Source organism: Condylura cristata, unplaced genomic scaffold (genome assembly GCF_000260355.1).
Source record: "Condylura cristata isolate star-nosed mole 26May11 unplaced genomic scaffold, ConCri1.0 scaffold00005, whole genome shotgun sequence".
NCBI lineage: Eukaryota > Metazoa > Chordata > Mammalia > Eulipotyphla > Talpidae > Condylura > Condylura cristata.
Genome location: NW_004567106.1, coordinates 26,795,324 through 26,814,361, shown reverse-complemented (window position 1 = coordinate 26,814,361; position 19,038 = coordinate 26,795,324). Strand labels below are relative to the sequence as shown.

At 40.6% G+C, this 19,038-nt stretch overlaps 1 long non-coding RNA gene across 2 annotated transcripts in view; it reads right to left on the bottom strand.

Moving 5' to 3' along the window:
• LOC105853204 overlaps positions 1-19,038 on the bottom strand; it is a 139,914-nt gene that overhangs the window by 113,917 nt on the left and 6,959 nt on the right. For both annotated transcript variants that reach the window (XR_001145054.1, XR_001145053.1), the window contains exon 2: positions 8,637-8,705. This is a non-coding gene — a long non-coding RNA (uncharacterized LOC105853204). The remainder of the gene's footprint in view (positions 1-8,636; positions 8,706-19,038) is intronic.

Below are 19,038 nucleotides of genomic sequence, written 5' to 3'. Positions count from 1 at the left end.
AAATTTTTTAAAAAAAATAAAAAATAAGTCTTCTTAAAAAATATATAATGTGGAGTAAATTCCTAGATATCAGCATTATGAAAAAGGAAGAGATGGTTCCAGTTACCACCTGTTCTACATAACCAGGACCAGGCCTCAGGTTTCCTGTCCCCCACTCTGTCAGAGCAGGAACTGGGGCTAGCATGGGTGCACAAATGACCCAGACTAAAGATGCCAACCTTGCTATCAGTGCAGGAAGTCAAACAACAGATTGTTCTGGAAAGGTTTTCAGTGTGAGCCTGGATGAATCATAATACCCTGTGTAAGCTCACTGTGTGTGTTTCAAGATAGAAATGCTCTTGACTTCATTGTTTAAATGCCTAAAACAAATATTCGAATACTGAAAGATACCGGTATGTTTTACTTTCAAAAGAGCACAGATGGTGAAATACTAGTTTACTGCATTTATTTCATACACTGTCAATAAGAGCAGACAATTCAAAGATTTCTTCTGATATCCAGAATGTTACACATTTGTTTTAGATCTACTAATTTTTTTTCAAGGAAGTCAAATATCTGGCACAACTCGTGTTCACCTTGATTTTTCCACCTCAGTTTCCCAAACCTTTGTTCTATCATTTATTTATCCATCCATCCTTTATACTTCATTCATACCCACCTATTGTCTTCATTCAACAGGAACACATGCAGTATCTGCTACATGTAAGGCACTGAACACTACAGTCAGTAGATTCAAAGATGCATCAGGCAGCTTTCCTCCCTACCAGTGACTACACAGGTGCCTCTTTCCCTTTCTCTTTTAAAATATAGGGGGGGGAATTTTTTTTAAAGATTTATTAATTTATTCATACAGAACTGGGGTACAGACCAGAGATGTGGAGGGTGAGAGAATTCACCAGGGACAGAGTGGGGAGCAGAACAGGCAGATCGACGAAGTACACTGCTGAGGGGAGCAGCGGGCGGGTCAGGAGAGGTCTGCCATGCCATGTGGATCACCTCTGGGGCAGGTGGGGATCGAACTCATGCGGAAGTGGCTTAAGCTTCTTAGTACAGTGCTTTAACCTGCTGTGCCACCAGGGAGGGCCAGGAAAAAATTTTTTAAAAGATGCATCATAAGCTCCCCACCTCACAGGCTAGATGAGATATTTAAATATTTGTTTTAGGCATTTGTTCATTCAGTCATTTTCCCAAGCTGTATTTACACATTTCGAGTGCCAGGCATTATGCTAAAGTCTGATAAACTTGCCTTAAAGGTTCTGTAGTCACAAAACAGAGAAAAGCAAGCAGTTGTTATAATAAAGACAGTGCATGATGATGATCAGCATAAGAGAAGTCAAGGAAATGAAGTGCTGGGGGCACGGGGTTGGAAATGGGGAACAGTGCATTTCTTGCTGGGAGAGCATGGCAGAATCCAGGAAGAGGTGACATTTGAGCTGAATCCTAAAGGGGAAAGTAACTGGTGGTACAAGCTCAGGGAGACAGACAAAAGTGGGGGGACTGTGTTTTAGAAAACTCTGGGTATCCCAATTAGCTGGAAGGTACGTTGAGTAATGGGAAGCAGAGCAGAAAAGGCCAGAAAGACTACAGATGTAACAGAGGACCTGAATGTTAGTCTGGACCAGAAACTTACACCGTAACGGTTAGTGAAATGCAGAATCTAGCACCTGCTTATAAATAGTTAAGCACCTCTGTGCATGGCACCTACTCTGTAGCTGATGCTCCCTATTGTGGGAAGTAATTATGTCATCAGTTATAATGCCAGGTAGCCACTGACACCAGAATCCACTTACATTTCAACTTAGTTCCTCTCCTTTCCTTAAGTGTCCACCTGATAGTGCAATTCATCTTCCGAATGATAGATCTTTTACAAAAACCACAAAATTACTCCAGGAAAGTCTTCATCCTCCAGGAGCAGAGATCTGTAACTTGGGTGGGAAGAGCCCTGGGTCTGAAGCCAGAAGATAGCTTAGACCTTGCTCTGCCATTCAGGGACTAGGGGAGTCAGGCGAAGCACATATATGTCCTGAACTTGAAATTCTTATCTTCCCATAAAGTAGGGGACCGCTGTCTCAGTTGCAAAATACTAGAAAAGAATCTATTACTACATTTAGAAAAGAGTTTGAAATAGTTAATATTGATTCCTCAGCTGACAAATATAAATCCAGAATGACTTTTTCCTTGTGAATAATGTTCTTGTCCACTTCAAACTACCAATTTTCTTTCTAATTTAAAGCTACTACTTTCAAAATATTTTATGTCCACATTGAGATTATTTCCTCTGTTCTCTTTTGATTCTTTTTGCCTCTTAGTTCTTGCTATTTATTTTGCCATTTTAACATGTCATTTAATTTAGGAGACGGCTTAAGATTTATTTTGTTATTTAAATCTTTAAACAGGCCGTGATTTTCTTGAGTTCCTAGTATGAGCTTAACATCATATTCCTGGCTAAGAAGGACACAGAAACAGTAGTAGACATGGGCCCTGACCACAAAGATACTACGGTCTAATTAGTCACTCAAGGTCATTTATGTTGTTACATTAAGCTTGCAGTTAGAAAAGCAAAATAAATACTTAACTAAAGGGCAAACTGTAGTTCGCACTACATGAGTTTCATAAGGTTTGAAAGTGTGAAGGCAGGAGGCGCTGGGAAGATTTTTGTGGTAGACAGGCTCTGGGAAAGCCCTGAAAGTCAGGCAGGATTTGCTGGGAGAACTGGAGGGACAGGGCACCAGCACCAAGAAGGAAGACCATGGTGCAAACAGTATCTAGACTGGGACCATGAGAAAACTAGAAAATCAAGTGGACGCTGGGTCAGGGTATGAAAAATTCACTAGCTTAGCTCTCTTTAGCAAGCACCTTTTGATAATTTAAACTAGTTGGGCCACATGTAATTCACTGCAATAGGAAAAGTATCGTATTCTTTCTGCTTCAATGCATTAGTAATCAGATATATTTCTCCTGACAAGTAACTATTTGCACCATTGACTAGGGTAGCCAAGGAATAACATGTGGAAAACAGACAATCAAGTTAACAAAGTTGGGCTGATTTTATAGCCACTGGTCAGACAGTTATGTACACGTGTTGAGAGGGAAGCTCATCGGAAGCCAGGCAGTAGGGAAGGACGGACAGACCACTGGAGAACAGCCTGGAAAGAGGGCCTAAGAACCAAATATGAGTGGCTGGATAGCCAGTGCCTGCTGCCTGCAGTCATCTGGAACCCCGGAACTTTAGGAAAGGCCCAGAAAACCGCTTTGATCAATGGGGTGTTAGGACACAAATTCAGGCTTAACATGTGCTTTGGGTGGGGTTTTCTTGCTCTGTTGTGTTTCTGCCATCACCTTAAGATTATGTCCTACTTACTCCCTTGATCCAAATCAGAGCAAACCCAGGTTCTCAGGATAAAGCTGAGTCAACTTCAGCCGATTTACAGATGAGAATAAACAAATAATAAAATTCATAGAAACTGGAAATCCAAGTCACACAAATTTCAGAATCCAACATTCTACAAGGGACTGTCCCTGCTTAGTGAAACAACAATCAATCCCATAATAATCTTATGATGTTGTTCACACTAAAGTGAAGAGCATTGTTCTAAAGTGAAGAGCATTGTTCTGTTTTCTTTTGCTTTGTTTCCCAACAAAAGCAATGGTTAACTCCACTTTGACCAAAATAAAGCATAACTATGAGCAAAGGTCAAAACTGGCCCAGGACTATAAATTGGGTTCTGCAATGGAAGCCAAAGTTCATGAGATATTTCTTTCCAGTACGTCATTCTTTTTTCTTTTTTTAAAAAGATTTATTTATTTATTCATACAGAACTGGGGTACAAGCCAGAGGTGCAGGGACGGTGAGAGGCTTCACCAGAGAGAGAGTGGTGAGCAGAACAGGCAGGCTGACGAAGTACACGGCTGAGGGGAGCAGCAGGCGGTTCAGGAGAGGTCTGCCATGCCATGTGGGTCACCTCCGGGCGGGGAATCCAACTTGCACTGAAGTGGTTGTAGCCAGCTTGCAGTGCTGTATCCTAACCCGTTGCGCCACCAGGGAGGGCCATCATTCTTTTTTCTTTTAAACTTTCACTTTGAAATTCAACTTTAGACTTAGTGAAAAGTTGCAAAAATAGTACACCACTGCCCATATTCCCTTCACCCAGCTTCCCCTGATGCTAACATTTATTCTGACTTCACCAGCATTTCCATAATACCTTTTTTCTGTTCTAGGATCCAATCCAGAATCCTACATAGTCTCTTCTAAACCAAGACAGTTCTTAGACTATATTGACACTAATGTCCTTGACACATTGGAAAATTATTGCTCAGTTACTTTGAAGAATGGATTTGTCAGATGCTCCTTCATAATTGGAATGAGGTTATACATTTTTAGTAAGAATACAGATGTTGTGTCCTCAGTGCAACATGGGGGTTGTTTATAACCTTGATCAGTTGGTTAAGGTGGGGCATCAGCCAAGTTAACCACTATCACAGTTTCTGGGTTTCCTTTATATGTATTAAATATTGGGAAAAGACACTCTGAGATTCAGATATTCTGCTTCTCTTCAAATCTTCACCTACTGGCACTAGTAGGGACTCCTGCTCACAATTTTTACCACAGCATTTGTTGCATGGCAACTCACACACCTGGAACCAAGAGGAAGCAGCTAATGAACAAGCCTTTCCATTCTCAATGTCAACTTAAACAATAGTGAGATTTGAACTAAGTGTGCAAAGGGGTTTCAAAGGTCCACTTCCTGAAACTATGGTGTCTCAGTCATTATTTCTGGGCTGTTTTGCAGTCAACTCAAAGGCCATTGACAAATCATGGTTAGAAGGCAAAGAGAAGAAGAACGGGGAGCAGAAGCAACCTCGATGCTAAACAAGGTGAATGAGGTTATAACACAAAACAAAAACCACAGGACTCCTTTTCATATAACCAAGGGCTCAACTTATTCAGTCAGCTGCCTCGTTTTTCCATTTATAATGAGACTCAGCCTCCTCATGTTCCACCCCACAAGCAGAGCCCCAGACAACATCCTCATTTTCAATAACTCTTCCCCTTTATCTCACTCTGCCTGATGCCTAATAAGCTGATTGCTATTTACTTTGGACCAACAGCTAATCTGTTAATGATTGATTTTAAATTTTTACAGTCATTTGTCTCTGGCAGGACCCGAGACTGCAAAAGGCAGTCCTTTCCTACCTGATGAATTGGCTTTTTCTTTAAGAAAAAAAAAAGGAAGGAAAAAGAAAGATTTAAGTCAAAGTCTTTCTAGTTGCATTCTGCTGACAAGCAATTGACATTCAATGAGAAATTTCAATTCTCAAAGAAATGGTAACTTTTCCTCTAAAATTCATCTATCTTTGAAATTGAATAATAAAAGTGGACGGTTTGCTAATGGTGGCAGGGGGCAAAGACCCTTTTTCAACTGAAGTAAGTTGTAATTGTACTATAAATTTACAGAGCCCAAAATTCTTAATTAACAAAATTGATGCTCATTGTCCAACTAGAATGGGCTATCTTAACTTCATGTCATTATTGTCCTTTAAAATGATGCAAATTGCACACCATATGATGTGTGGTTTTGTTTTTGTATAGATGCAGAAACGTGAAGTTTGTTTTCCATTTTAAAAAAAGACGGTTGAATAGACAATGGTTATTTTAATTGGTATCACACAGCAGTCCTCTGCATTTTTTTTTTTTTCCTGGGGAAGCCTCCTCAGTTTATTGAAACAAAAAGCAAATCTCAGATAAGACTCCCAGGGCATAAAGTCCTCTGCATTTTAATCACTGCTTCTAAAAATGGAACGCGGACAACTACTGTGTTCGGAAAAGGAATGGGGACGTGTGCAGGAGAGCACTGCATGCGTTTATAAGCACCGCATCTTCCACAAAGTTAAACTGGCATCAGAGACATCCTCTCTAATTTTGTAAATAAGAATGACCCCCAGGGCTAGCATTCCCATCAAATATTTATTAAAGCGCACCCCAAGACCTCTCATCTCAAAATGGAATTAAACTCATCCAAGTGTCTGAAAGATGAGAGTGATTTAAAATGTGAACCAGCATTTCCAGGAAGGAAATAGGAAAGACTCAGGTAGAGAGTGGTGTGTTGGTAGCTGTAAGTGGTGGTGGGTCTTCCTGGAGAGCCAGTGTTATAAATTAACAGATTAGACATTTTGCAGATCCTCTAAAAGGAAAGGCTAAACTCTTTGAAGGATAAAAGCCCTAATCTTATTAATATTTTAGATCTTGCAAGACTTTGAGGCTCCATCTGCTGTCAGCAATACCTGAGAAAGATCAAAGCAGCTGAGCGACAGAAACCGCGGAGGCCCGATGGTCTACTGACCTTCCTGAGAGGCAGATATCATGTGACAGCAATTGCCTATCTCAGCAGACGCGATGGAAACAGGAGAAAGTGTTAAATATAACCAGGTAGACAGTGATGAATTGACATACTGAAAAATCGAACGCTTCAGTAATCAGCCTAAGGATCTGATATCAACAACATTTTTCAGTTTTGTCCAAATTCATTGAAAGGTGTACTTTAGCAAGTTCACTTCTCATTGGTAAGACCTTTCATCTTTATGCTGCTTTTCTGATTGGATTCTGTGTCATGGTCGGTTTGGGTGGCTCTGTGCAGAGTGGGGCAGCCAGGCTGCTGGCTGGTGAGAGCAGAAGGGCTGGGATGAGCATGGATATAAATGGGTCTTACTCCAACATTAATTAGAAAACTATTAAATATCTATCAAAATGGTTATTTAGAAAGAATTATTAAAGCCATGGTATATGAAAATGCATCAGGTACTATGTTCAACAGCACAGTAAACCTGAAATATTGAATTATTGCCCTCTATTTTGCAGTCAGAAGCTTCTGTAACTATAATTCTAATTACAGAACTCTAATTAATGTCTACACGCCTTCAGATAACTCCATTAAATCTTTGGAATATTTATATTATCCAAAGACAATCTCTACTCATTAGAATAAAGAAATCCTTTAAAATAACTTATAAAATGCTTTCTTTTTATGAGACAGGTAAGTCATAATGTCTACTTAAGGTTTCAGTCATCCCTATAGTAGTGTTTTAAAAACTCTTTAACTCTGTCCTTAATACAGATGTAACAAGATTATCAGCGAAGGTCACTCCTCCCTTGGAGATTAAAACAAAAACTGGTTCAGTATATACCCCATTGCCTGATGGAAGCGGATGATCTCTTCTCAAATTCTGAGAATTCCTCTCTCCTCAAATTCTGAGAATTCCTGGAAACTAACTCCCAGGATTTCTTTGAGCCGAGTTCTTGAACTCACTGTGTTTCTTCTCCTAGGATAGCCCTATGCCAACCTAGGTTTTAAAGGTGAATTCTTTTACAACAGCAGTCCTAGAAAGTATTAGTGTGGAACAGACTTTGTGTTTCCTTAAGAGTGTCTTACCAGGTGTCATCACCTTTTTTTCCTCCCTTATTTCATCCCTCTCCCTTCTTCATACCTCTCTGATCTAAACCTCTATTTCCATTCCCAAATTTCTACAAACTTCTTCCATAGAGCAACTTGCAATCTCTTAGTCTAGCTCCAGACTCTTTAGGCTCTCTCTTATGGGGCTTATCTCCAGAGCCAAACGTTTCTTTAAGGTGGCAGATAGTCTCTTCCATGAAAGGAATTCCCGGGTAGAGCTCTTAAAATAACAGCATTTTCCCCAGGTTGTGCATATATTAAAAGGAAGATCTGACTCACTTCTGCAAACATTCAGGAAAACAAACACAAAGAACAGCTACTTCTAAGGTTATAAGCACCATAAAAAAGCATGAAAGGCCAACGAAGGAAAAGAATATAGCTTGAGGACAGGGCTTTGGGGGGACCCTACTTTCAGAATTGCCTTGGAAATAGTTAATGAAAGGATTGATTCACAGACAATCGGGAAACCATAATGAGCTAGAAATGAGCGTCACCCCTGTACCTTCCTAGGCTCCAGGATCTCGGCTGTGCTCAGAAAATTCAGTGTGAGATGTCATGGTGATGTCGTGTGTAACCAATTTCCTGCTGCAGACTAGGCTAGAACTTCAAATGAGACAATGCTCTGCTGCTTGGATGGACAGAAAGAATTCCCAGAACAGACAGGAAGTCAATTGCTTTCCTTTCACTCCCAGCTTGAATATAGTAGATCAAGCATCTCTCCAATACCCTTAAGGTTCAGGCAACTACAGACTATATGGATAATAACTCAACCTGTGATTCACGTGTCCACATGAGCTCAACAGTCTTGGCAGAGTGCTAAGTCCCAGATCAGATGAACACAAATAGAAAATGACTCAATTCATTGGCAAAGTGGACACATCTTAACCTCCATTGGGATAATTCATGCAGAAGATGTTTACTTTAAAATGTCTGAATGGGTTGCTGTTCAATGGATTTTTTTTTCTGGCTCTTAGAGCAAGGGGGTGACAGATGGTAAACAAATTACAGAAATGAGTCAACTAAGATTCAAGCCTAAATATGAATTTTCAACTTAGTTTAATGCTGGAAGTGATAGTCAATGGCAAAAGTGAGAAAGTGAGTCTTCACTGGAACAGAATCACTACAAGCTGCTTGAGAAGGAATGGACTAGTCTTATTAAAATCTGTTGTAACCCTTAGAAGCACTTACCCAGCTCCACTATGATTGCTCTGTCAGAGACATGTTGGACAAGACTTTCCCAGTGACATTTCAAGGGACCTAGAAAGAAAGTGACTGTGACTATGTTTTCGCTTCAGATCATACATCTTCCACCTTTTACTAAAGAAAGTGACTTGTAATTAGTCAAACATTGTCACTGAAGTTACAATATTTATGGCTCAATTTATTCAATTGGATTCATATATTCAACATATGATCATAGATAGCCAATATTCATGAGTGATACAAGCTATGGACTTCTGTCAACTGACAAATTCCAGATAGAAAAAGAAAAGCTCTGAAAAATCAGAACTTCCATGCTAGTTTATGTTATGACCCCCCCTTTTTTGTAATATCAAAATATTCTGAGCAACCATCAGCTTGTAACCGGATTACATTAGCCTCATAAGGCGCTACCTGGCCCAGGCAAGCAAGTGCTGCCCCAGGGCGGGAAATTCTTCTTAAAGTCAAAAATATTACAACAGGCTGATTAATAAAAGCAATTGGCTGTTATAGCAAAATCAATACTGTAAAATAAGACAGTACTAGAACATGCTAAAAATTACGAGTTCTTTTACTGCCCAGATGAGAATTCAAATCTTATCTCTCTACTAGCTTACTTAAGCTTTCTATTGCTTAATCTTTAAATGAGGAATCTTACTATCTCCTTTAGTAATTTATCTACAAGAAAACTTCTCCACCCTAATCCTTGACTTTACTTTACCCTCTTTCACAACTTTACCTTGGTCCGCGACCTCACTTTATCCTCTTTCACATCTCCAACCCAGCCTCCACCCTGAGCCCTCGACTTTACCCTCTAAGATGTCTCAATGATACTGAAGATCATTAAGTAGCATTTAAGGTTTAAGGGGATTTTATTTTAGCCAGTCATCACTGTGATAAATGTAATAATGTTAGCCTTAAATTTTATGAATTTATGTACCTACCTTAATTTTAATAGGTTGATTTTAAGAATAACAAATGTTATATCTCAGCTGAAGGTCAATACGACTCCAAACCTCTCAAAAAAAAAAAGATGATTGTGATCTTAGCCCAATTCATATGCTAATGTTATCTCACTGCTTGCTTGAAATGTATAAAATAAACTTCTGCTGACAGCAGTACAGGAAGACTTGCACCCAATTCCTATTCCCGTCTTCCTTGCACCCACTCCCCTTTTCTCCCTTTTTAGGAATCTCCACTCTCCGATGCCACTCCCACTTTAAGACCCTACCTATTCTGCCCCCCAACAATCCATGGTGGGGACGGTCCCCAACTTACAAGCCAGGAATCTTTTATAATAATAACCCATGTACTCACTATAACAACACTAAAAGGTAGGCGCTGTTATTCCCAGTTTACACGTGAGGAAATGGAGGCATAGAGAGATAATTCACCCCCGCAGAGATGACATGTAGCCAAACTGGGATTTGAAACCACGTAGGTGACTACCCAACTGTATTTATATTTGGTATCTGCCCTAGATGGCTTCCACTAAATGCACCCACAGTTGTGCCCCAGCAATCTCACCAGAAAGAAGAATAGGCTTCCTGTTACTGTTATAGGGCACCCCAATTCTGTTCCAGGACGGGGGAGAGAGGGGCACCCCTGAAGCCCCAAAAACCTGCCTGCTCTAAGTGGGTTCTGCCATCCGCCGCAACAAAACAAAACATATAAAGCTTTAATGAAAAGTGACTTTAGTACAGTGAATATACAATATGGAACACAAAGAATATAACTTCTAAATCAAACACCTAAAGTTACCCGCCCCCTCGTGGGCAAAAGTCAACCCAAAAGGGATTGGCCCAAAGCAAGGCCGGAAAGCCTGCCACAAGCCTAAAGCACCTTCTGGCCGGGACCCATGGAAAAGGGTCAGAAATGGCCAGACAAATCTGGGAGGAAAAGAGCAAAATCAAAATCAATATAAACACTGCCATAGTCACCTCCCTACAGGTATCTCACCCACATCTGCCTTAACCAGTCCAGGGCCAGGAAACAAGCACGGTTTCTTCATCACATGCTTGCTGCGCCATGTGGCTTCCTCAGGTCTCCTTCTGGCTCTCCATCCAGCTTCCTTCTCTTCTTCTCTCTTCTCCTTTTTCTCTGCCCAGCTCCACCCTCCTTCTGGGTGGGGCAGGGAACCTGGAACTTCCCTTTTTCCTAGGGACCACCCTGTTACATTACCACCCAGTAAGTAACTGAGGATTGAGGATATGAGGAAATCTCACAAATCCAGACTGACTGTAGGCCGGCAATGGCTGCATTAAGGGAATTTGTAGCACAAAGTATTTTAGAATATATTGGTTTGGTTAATTCCAAATACAATTCAGCCAATCTCTTTTACCATTAAATGTGTCAATTACAGGTTTCAGGGACCTACTTAAATAAACAAATAATATTATTTCTCCACTAGATGAGATTTCATATGACAGAATTAAAAATAATTAGTTAACACACACCCTATGATCCCACTTGGACTCTACTTGCTTTGCAAACCGTCTCTACCTTGCAAATACTAAACAGTAGCCTAGCCAGCTAAACTAGGATATCCTTCACGTTATGGAAGATGCATTAGTGAGATTATGCTGCAATAATAATGGCAGGTCTGAATCTCTAACCTAATCCTTCAGATATGGCAACACTGCAAATATATCTTAATTTACTTTATCTTGCATGTAAGCACTGCTTTTGACACAGCCATTGGCAACCCTAAGTGTATTTGCACTTGAAACAGGCAGCTGGGTCTGGTACATTTCCCCAAATCTCAAAATGTAATTCTCTCTTCACTTATGAACCCCAACCCCTAATTTGCATATAACACAAACACCTACTTGTTCTTGCACTTGTTTAATTAATTTTTACTTAATTTTTTCCCCTAAGAAAAGAAAGTAGGTCTGTCTAACACTCTTGGCTGTCCTCTGTCCTCCCATGTCTGTTCAGACATCCACCCCACCCACATATAACTCAGGGCTTAGCCTGACTGGGCCGTCAGTGACTGACCTAGTGTGGGCAAAGGAACAAATACCAGGTGGGGGATTCCAGCAGAGGTCAGCTGAGGGGTTTCTGTATGAAAGACATACAAGGAAGAGAAAGGCTCTCTTCACTGCTGTCGGAGGTACTTTGTTTAGTCGTGATGTCTGGAACTGCAGCAGCCATTTTTGACTCTGAGGGCAGATTAGGGCCCACAGAGCATAAAAATAAGAATAACCCAGGCCAGAGAAGATGCTAGTGAGTCACCACATTAACAGTCACAGAACGTCAGAACCTCTTTATTTCCAGGCTTCTAGTTGTATGAAATAATAAATATCCTCACTTGTCTACCAAGTTGAACAAGGTTTACTCAGAGCTGAAAGTGTCCTAAAGGACAGAGCAGGAAACCTAATTATGTAATTCACTTTAATTAATTTCTTCTGCATATATTGATTGAGTGTATATACTCTCCCCAGGGCATTGTTCTAGAACATGGGAACAGAGCTATAAATAAAATAGACAAATAGAACACATTTACTGTGGAGAATTTGCTTTGTGCCTTACATTGTTAGCCGAGCACAAATGGGAAGAGAGGCTTGCAGGATGGGAGAAAGTTGCATTTATAATGCACCAAGACACCTTTTAAAGGCTCTTTCATTTGATCACCCAAGTTACATGATCCCACTTATGGCCACATTTTAGGCATGAGGATGCTGGGGCTCAGAGATCAAAGTCAAGACCAGAATTCAGATCTTTGGCACTATTTGACACTCTTTCTGCTCTCCCACTGCATCAAGCCTGCAGGACGGGGCTAGATAAAGAGCAGAAGGAGCAGAACTTGAGGTTCCTCAGCCTGGCGTGTCCCACATGGCCATGTCACAGATGTATGTCTCCTACCTGGTCTGAGACCAACACAGGGCCATTATGTGCCCAGTGCAGACTGTAAACAGGACGAGGCAATAAAATTCAGGACCATCCCAAGCCAAGGTATATCTAGTGACTGTGAGATAAACACTCAGCACTTTTGTAACCGGGTGGTCCCCAGGAAAAAGCGAAGTTCCAGTTTCCCTGCCCCACCCAAGAGGGTGGAGATGAACAGAGAAAAAAGAGAGAGGAGAAGGAATTTGAAGAGAAGAATGCAGCAGCAGGATGGAGAGCCAGAAGGAGATCTGAGGAAGCCACATGGAGCAGCAAGCATGTGATGAAGAAACTGTGCTTGTTTCTTGACCTTGGACTGGTTAAGGCAGATGTGGGGGAGATACCCATGGGGGAGGTGACTATGGCAGTGTTTATATTGATTTTGATTTTGCTCTTTTCCTCCCAGACTTGTCTGGCCATTTCTGACCCTTTTCTGTGGGTCCCCGCCAGAAGGTGCTTTAGGCTCGTGATGGCCTTTCAGGCCTTGCTTTGGACCACTCCCATTTGGGTTGACTTTTGCCCATGAGGGGATGAGTAACTTCAGGTGTTTGATTTAGAAATTATATTTTTTGTGTTCCATACCATATATTCACTGCATTAAAGTCCCTTTCCATTAAAGCTTTATATGTTATGTCTTGATGCGGCAGATAACAGAACCTATTTGGATCAGGCAGATTTGGGGTTCAGTGGTGCCCTCTCTCCCTGTCCTGTAACACTTTCAGTGAGAATGTAGCCATGCAGGAAGGAGCAGAGATGGCTGTGATTTCCTGGCCTGTCATCTCTGATCCAGGCTGCTCTAGAAGGGATGTGGTCCCACCCTCTGCAGAAAACAAACAACTCCTGCATTAGATAGGCAGTTAAGGTACAGAGCTAGAAAGACACTGGCAGCTTCCCTAGACACTATATGTTCTCCAGAAATAAAGGAATCCTTCCCCAAATCTTCCACTTGGGGTATTATTTAGTGGCATACTGATAGTCGCTTCCACTAACTGAGCCCGTGATACATTCTGGCAGTTCTTGCACTGTAGGATTATATTATGACATTAATTCTATTGTTATACTTGCTTTTACAGGTAAGAAAACTAAGGCACAGAGCACTTCAGCAATTTGTTGAAGGTCTCAGAACAAGTTCGGCACATAGCTGTGATTTGAACCAAATCTGTCTTTTAACTACTTCTGTACACTCCCTTCTGTGGGAGTTTATGGCACTTCAAGGCCTTATACCTGCATTTTCTACTCTGATCTAGGATAATACTTCTCAGCCTATTCAAAAGGAAGGACTGGTTTGTTTGTTTTGAACAATCTGCCAAGGATGACAAAGAGCTTCTATATACCCACAGAATCTCATCATATAAGACTCACAGCCAACCTGCTCCATACGCTACAAAACAATCCCTTAACCACTTGAACAGTATAGTAGAGTCAAATCACTATGAAGATTGTAGTCCTGAACACTCCTCAGTTTCTGCATTAGGCTCATTGTGGACAATAGTACACAGCTATGGTCCAAAACCCCAGCAGTATTCTAGGACACTTATTCTGCAGTTTCCTGATCCTATAAAATTAAGAAGCCCACTTAAAAATCATGAGTATTGGGCCCTCCCTGGTGGCGCAGCAGGTTAAAGCACTGCACTGAAAAGCTGGGGCCCCTTCCGCATGAGTTCAATTCCCGCCTGCCCCGGAGGTGACCACATGGCGTGGCAGACCTCTCCTGACCTGCCCGCTGCTCCCCTCAGCAGTGTACTTCGTCGATCTGCTTGTTCTGTTCCCCACTCTGTCTCTGGTGAAGCCTCTTGCCGCCCCTGAGCTTCTGGCCTGTACCCCAGTTCTGTATGTACAAATAAATAAATCTTTAAAAAAAAATCATGAGTATTATTAGTATACACAGGTACATCTCACAGAAGAAAAGTTCAATACATAAAAATTCAAATGAAAAGGTGGAATGGGGGTGGGGGTGTGAGACACAGTTAGCTAAAAGGAATTAACAGTCAAAGTTCAATCAGGTATGCCATAGGAATATTACTTTGAAATCAAGCAAGAGATGAGGGTGCCTGGAATCCCTGATGTTAAATGGAAGGTGCTTCACAAGCTTAGTCCCACTCTTCAAGTGGAAAGATGAGTCTGTGTCTATATCAACAAACCATGAGACCAAAATATAGGTGGTTGCCTTGGTCAATCACTTAGGAGGTATATATTATATGTGGAGGCTTTTGAGTATTTATAAGCAAAAAGAACCAGTTTACAATATCCAAACGAGAGAGATAAAGATATTACCATAGTGGACAACAAATTTGGGTCTTATTTCCTCCCAGACATAGTATTATTTTTCACTCAACAAAAAATGTCCTACAGCATTTCTCACAGTAGGTGTTCAAAATGAACAAATTTTATCAGCTTATATCAGCTTTAAGATTCAACTATTTCTTTTTTCTTGATGAAATCAATGCATAAATTATTAAGTGTTTGGTAAATTTCAAAGCAATAGCATATTCTCATAACAATTTTATTTTTTCACTAAGCCACTTAAAGCACCTCAGGTCTGAAGTACATTGTATATTATCACTTTATAATGTATTTAGAACTCAACAGACTCCCCTTCCCTTCATTTCACCATCAGATGACCTACATAGGTCAAATTTGGTGTCAAGTAAATTAAAAATGTTATTTTATTATCCAAAGTAATTGTTTCAGTATTAAAAGGCCATTATGCTGAATCAGTTATGTTGGTGATTATGCCATTAAGAATGTGGGGCTAACTATTGGTTTAGCTGAATGCCCATGTTTGCAAAAGCCTTCTTTTAGCTCTTTTATATGTGGCAAATCATTCTTAACTGGCTACTCCACATGGTCTGTGTACCTCAGATGTATTTTTCTAAGTCATTAACACACGGAAGCCCCTCCTCCAATTCCCCAAGTAACCATTAATTAACATGTAAGAAAAGGAGCCAGGCCTCCCATTGTGATGTGGCTGGGAGTAAAGCTCTCAGCAATGATGGTGCTCAAACCGGAATCCAGTTGCTGGATGAGATCTTGTTCCCATCAAATATCCTATCACAGGAAGTGGGGGATGAGGAGGGGTAGGGAAAGGCAATTAGAGCAATAATAAGAGTATTTTCATTAAGAGTATTTTTTTTAAATCTGCTACATGGCCCTCCCTGGTGGCGCGACAAGTTAGGACATAGCAGTGCAAGCCAGCCACAGAATTCAGTGCAAGTTCGATCACCCACCAGGGAGGTGATCCACATGGCTTGGCAGACCTCTCCTGACCCGCCCACTGCTCCCCTCAGCAGTGTACTGCATGTTCTGCTCCCCACTCTGTCTCTGGTGAAGCCTCTCACCATTCCTGCACATCTGGCTTGTACCCCAGTTCTGTATGAATAAATAAATCTTTAAAAAAATAAAATAAAAATCTGCTATCTATGAATAGTTTGAAAACTTCCAGGACATTCAACATTGTAAGGAATTTGAACTGATCTCATTAACCTGGCCCTCACACAGTTCCCCTACCTGCCCATTCACTAGGTGACAAGCCCTACATTAGGTGATAGAAGTGCCATCAATAATACTTACAAATCCCTGCAAGGTTTCCTGTTTTACAAATGAAGGAAAGAAGCTTAGACAAGTGTATGGCTCCAGAATCTACTGGCAACTGGAAGTTATATCAAAGATCCTGTTATGCCCCAATTCCTGTGTCCAGCCACAAGGAAGAAAGTCAGGAGACAGAAAGGCTGAAAAGGCAGGGTTTATTGCTCTTTGGAGCAGCAGAGACGGAACTCCCAAGAGAGACTTGCAGGATTGCAAATGCTGTAGGGGAAAGGGTCTCTTATATAGGCTTTACGTTCCGTGTGTGTGTGTGTGTGTGTGTGTGTGTGTGTGTGTGTGTGTGTGTGTGTGTGTGTGTGTGTGTGTGTGTGTGTGTGTGGCTTTATACCTGGATGCAAGGCCCGGTTCCAGTCTTTATGATATTACCCACATATGGTCACACTCAACAGCTCCACTTGTGTTTGTTTCCAAAACACAGGCTTCTATTGCAAACCCAACCCCTAAAATACAGCAAGCAACTCTGAGTTTACATTCTATGCCAGAGGGTAGCTTGTTTAAGCACACACTTAAGAACCATATGGCTAAATATAAAGGTAAAACTTCCCATAAAATAACCAGAAATAAACTTTACAGGAGACAAACTATTTGAGATATTTGAGATATATATTCACAGAGAGAGAACAGGACATTCAAATGCTTGAAACAACTGAGAAATCATGCCAATCCTTACATAAGACTTATAATTGTAAAGAAGCCATCTCTCCCCTGAAATAATGTATATAAATTAAGTGCAATTCTAACAAAATCCCAACAGGATCTTCTTTGAGACTTTGAAAAAATATTCTAAAATTCATCTGGAAGAATAAACATTCAAAAATTGCTAGGAATTCTTATTTTGATTCCAAAAATGAATAGTAATAAGATATTACAATATATGATGCTGACACAGACTTGCTCAGGGCTCCAAAGACCATAGCAGAGTCCAGTAGTATATATGGGTATTTAGAAGCTAATAAAAGCAGCATTTTATATCACTGGGCATAAGATAAATTATTCAAGAATGATCATCAAAAAATTAGCTAGCCATTTGGAAAAAATAAATAGAACTGGTCCCTAGCCTCATTCTTTATATTGAGTTAAACGCCATAGGGTTCAACAATTTAAATGTAAAAATTAGAACTGTAAAAGTAATGGGAGGAAAAGAAATGAAAATTTTTATTATCTAGGGAAAAAGGCCATCTTTTTATCATGAGTCAAGTGCTGACAAATTTCACTTCATAAAAATTATAACCTCCCTGTAAATATTTTTAAAAAGGAATAAAGTGATAACACTGTTAGCAACAAATATGATTTCTTAAATGGTAATATCACTAATCTAAAAAGAGTATATAAAATAATTTTTCTTTATATTTTCCAGCAATTACTTTATTTTACAATGAATACATACAATTTTTCTATTAAGAAAAATAATAAAACTGCTTTTATTTTTTTATTTTTTTTAAAGATTTATTTATTTATTCATACAGAACTGGGGTACAGGCCAGAGATGTGGAGGGTGAGAGGATTCACCAGAGACAGAGTGGGGAGCAGAACAGGCAGATCGACAAGGTACACTGCTGAGGGGAGCAGCGGGCAGGTCAGGAGAGGTCTGCCACGCCATGTGGTCACCTCCAGGGCAGGCGGGAATCAAACTCATGTGAAAGTGGCTTAAGCTGCTTAGTGCTGTGCTTTAACCCGCTGCGCACCAGGGAGAGCCAAACTGCTTTTATTTTTAAAAAATAGTATTTATTTACTTACTCATACCTATTTTTTTCCAGCACATAACTTCTCATATTTCAAAGAACCAATCAATAACTCTAGACCATGTCATTGCAGCCCTAACCATTGCAGCACTACGAAGCCAGCTGCAGCCGCTTCAGCACAAGCTCCATCCCAGCCAGGGAGCTGACCCACATGGCACAGCAGACCTCTCCTGTCTCACCCACTGCTCCCCTCGGCAGAGTATTTCAGTGGATCTGCCTGCTCTGCTCCCCATTCTGTCTCTGATGAATCCTCTCACTGCCCCTGTACCTCTGGCCTGTACCCCAGATATAGATGTATAAATAAATTTATCTTGAAAAAAAGAAAAAAGAGAGAATCAGGAAGGGATTTACCCCTGATTTCAAGAGTAAAGAAATTTCCCTTTAAAATTTAGCATGCTGGGCCCTCACTGGTGGTACAGCAGGTTAAAGCACAGCACTAACAAGCTAAAGCCACTTCAGCATGAGTTCAATCCCCGCCCCGGAGGTGACCCACATGGCATGGCAGACCTCTTCTGACCTGCCCACTGCTCCCCTCAGCAGTGTACTTCATCTATCTGCCTGTTCTGCTCCCCATTCTGTCTCTGGTGAATCTTATCAGCACCCCTGCACCTCTGGCCTGTACCCCAGTTCTGTATGCATAAATAAATAAATCTTAAAAAAAATTAGCATGCTGAGTAAAATAAGTCAGACGGAGAAAAACAAACACCAGATGATTTCATTCATGTAGGATATAAAGGGAAAAAACAAAGGAACAGACAAAACTAAACCTAAACAAACTCTTAAAAGTATGACTGTAGAATTAAGGCTAATGGGGAGGGGGAGGGAGAAGGTGGGAATTTAGGAACAAGGGGGTTGGGGGAAAGGCCCAAAGGAGGACTATGGGTGGTAGGTGGGTGTGGTGTGGCAATGTACCTCTGAAAATATGAGAACCTATATACCTAAGTCATATATGTTGTTATTACCTCTATAAAAAAAATACAATTTTAAAAAATAAAATGAAATTTAGCGAGCATTGTATGTCATACCTGCTAACCACACTTTGAAAAGTACTATTAGTAGCCTACCCAACCATAAGACATTTTTACCTACAAAAAATAAGCCCAGAAGATTATCTCTGAATTCACCAGGAAATATCCAGTAACTTCTTATATATATATATA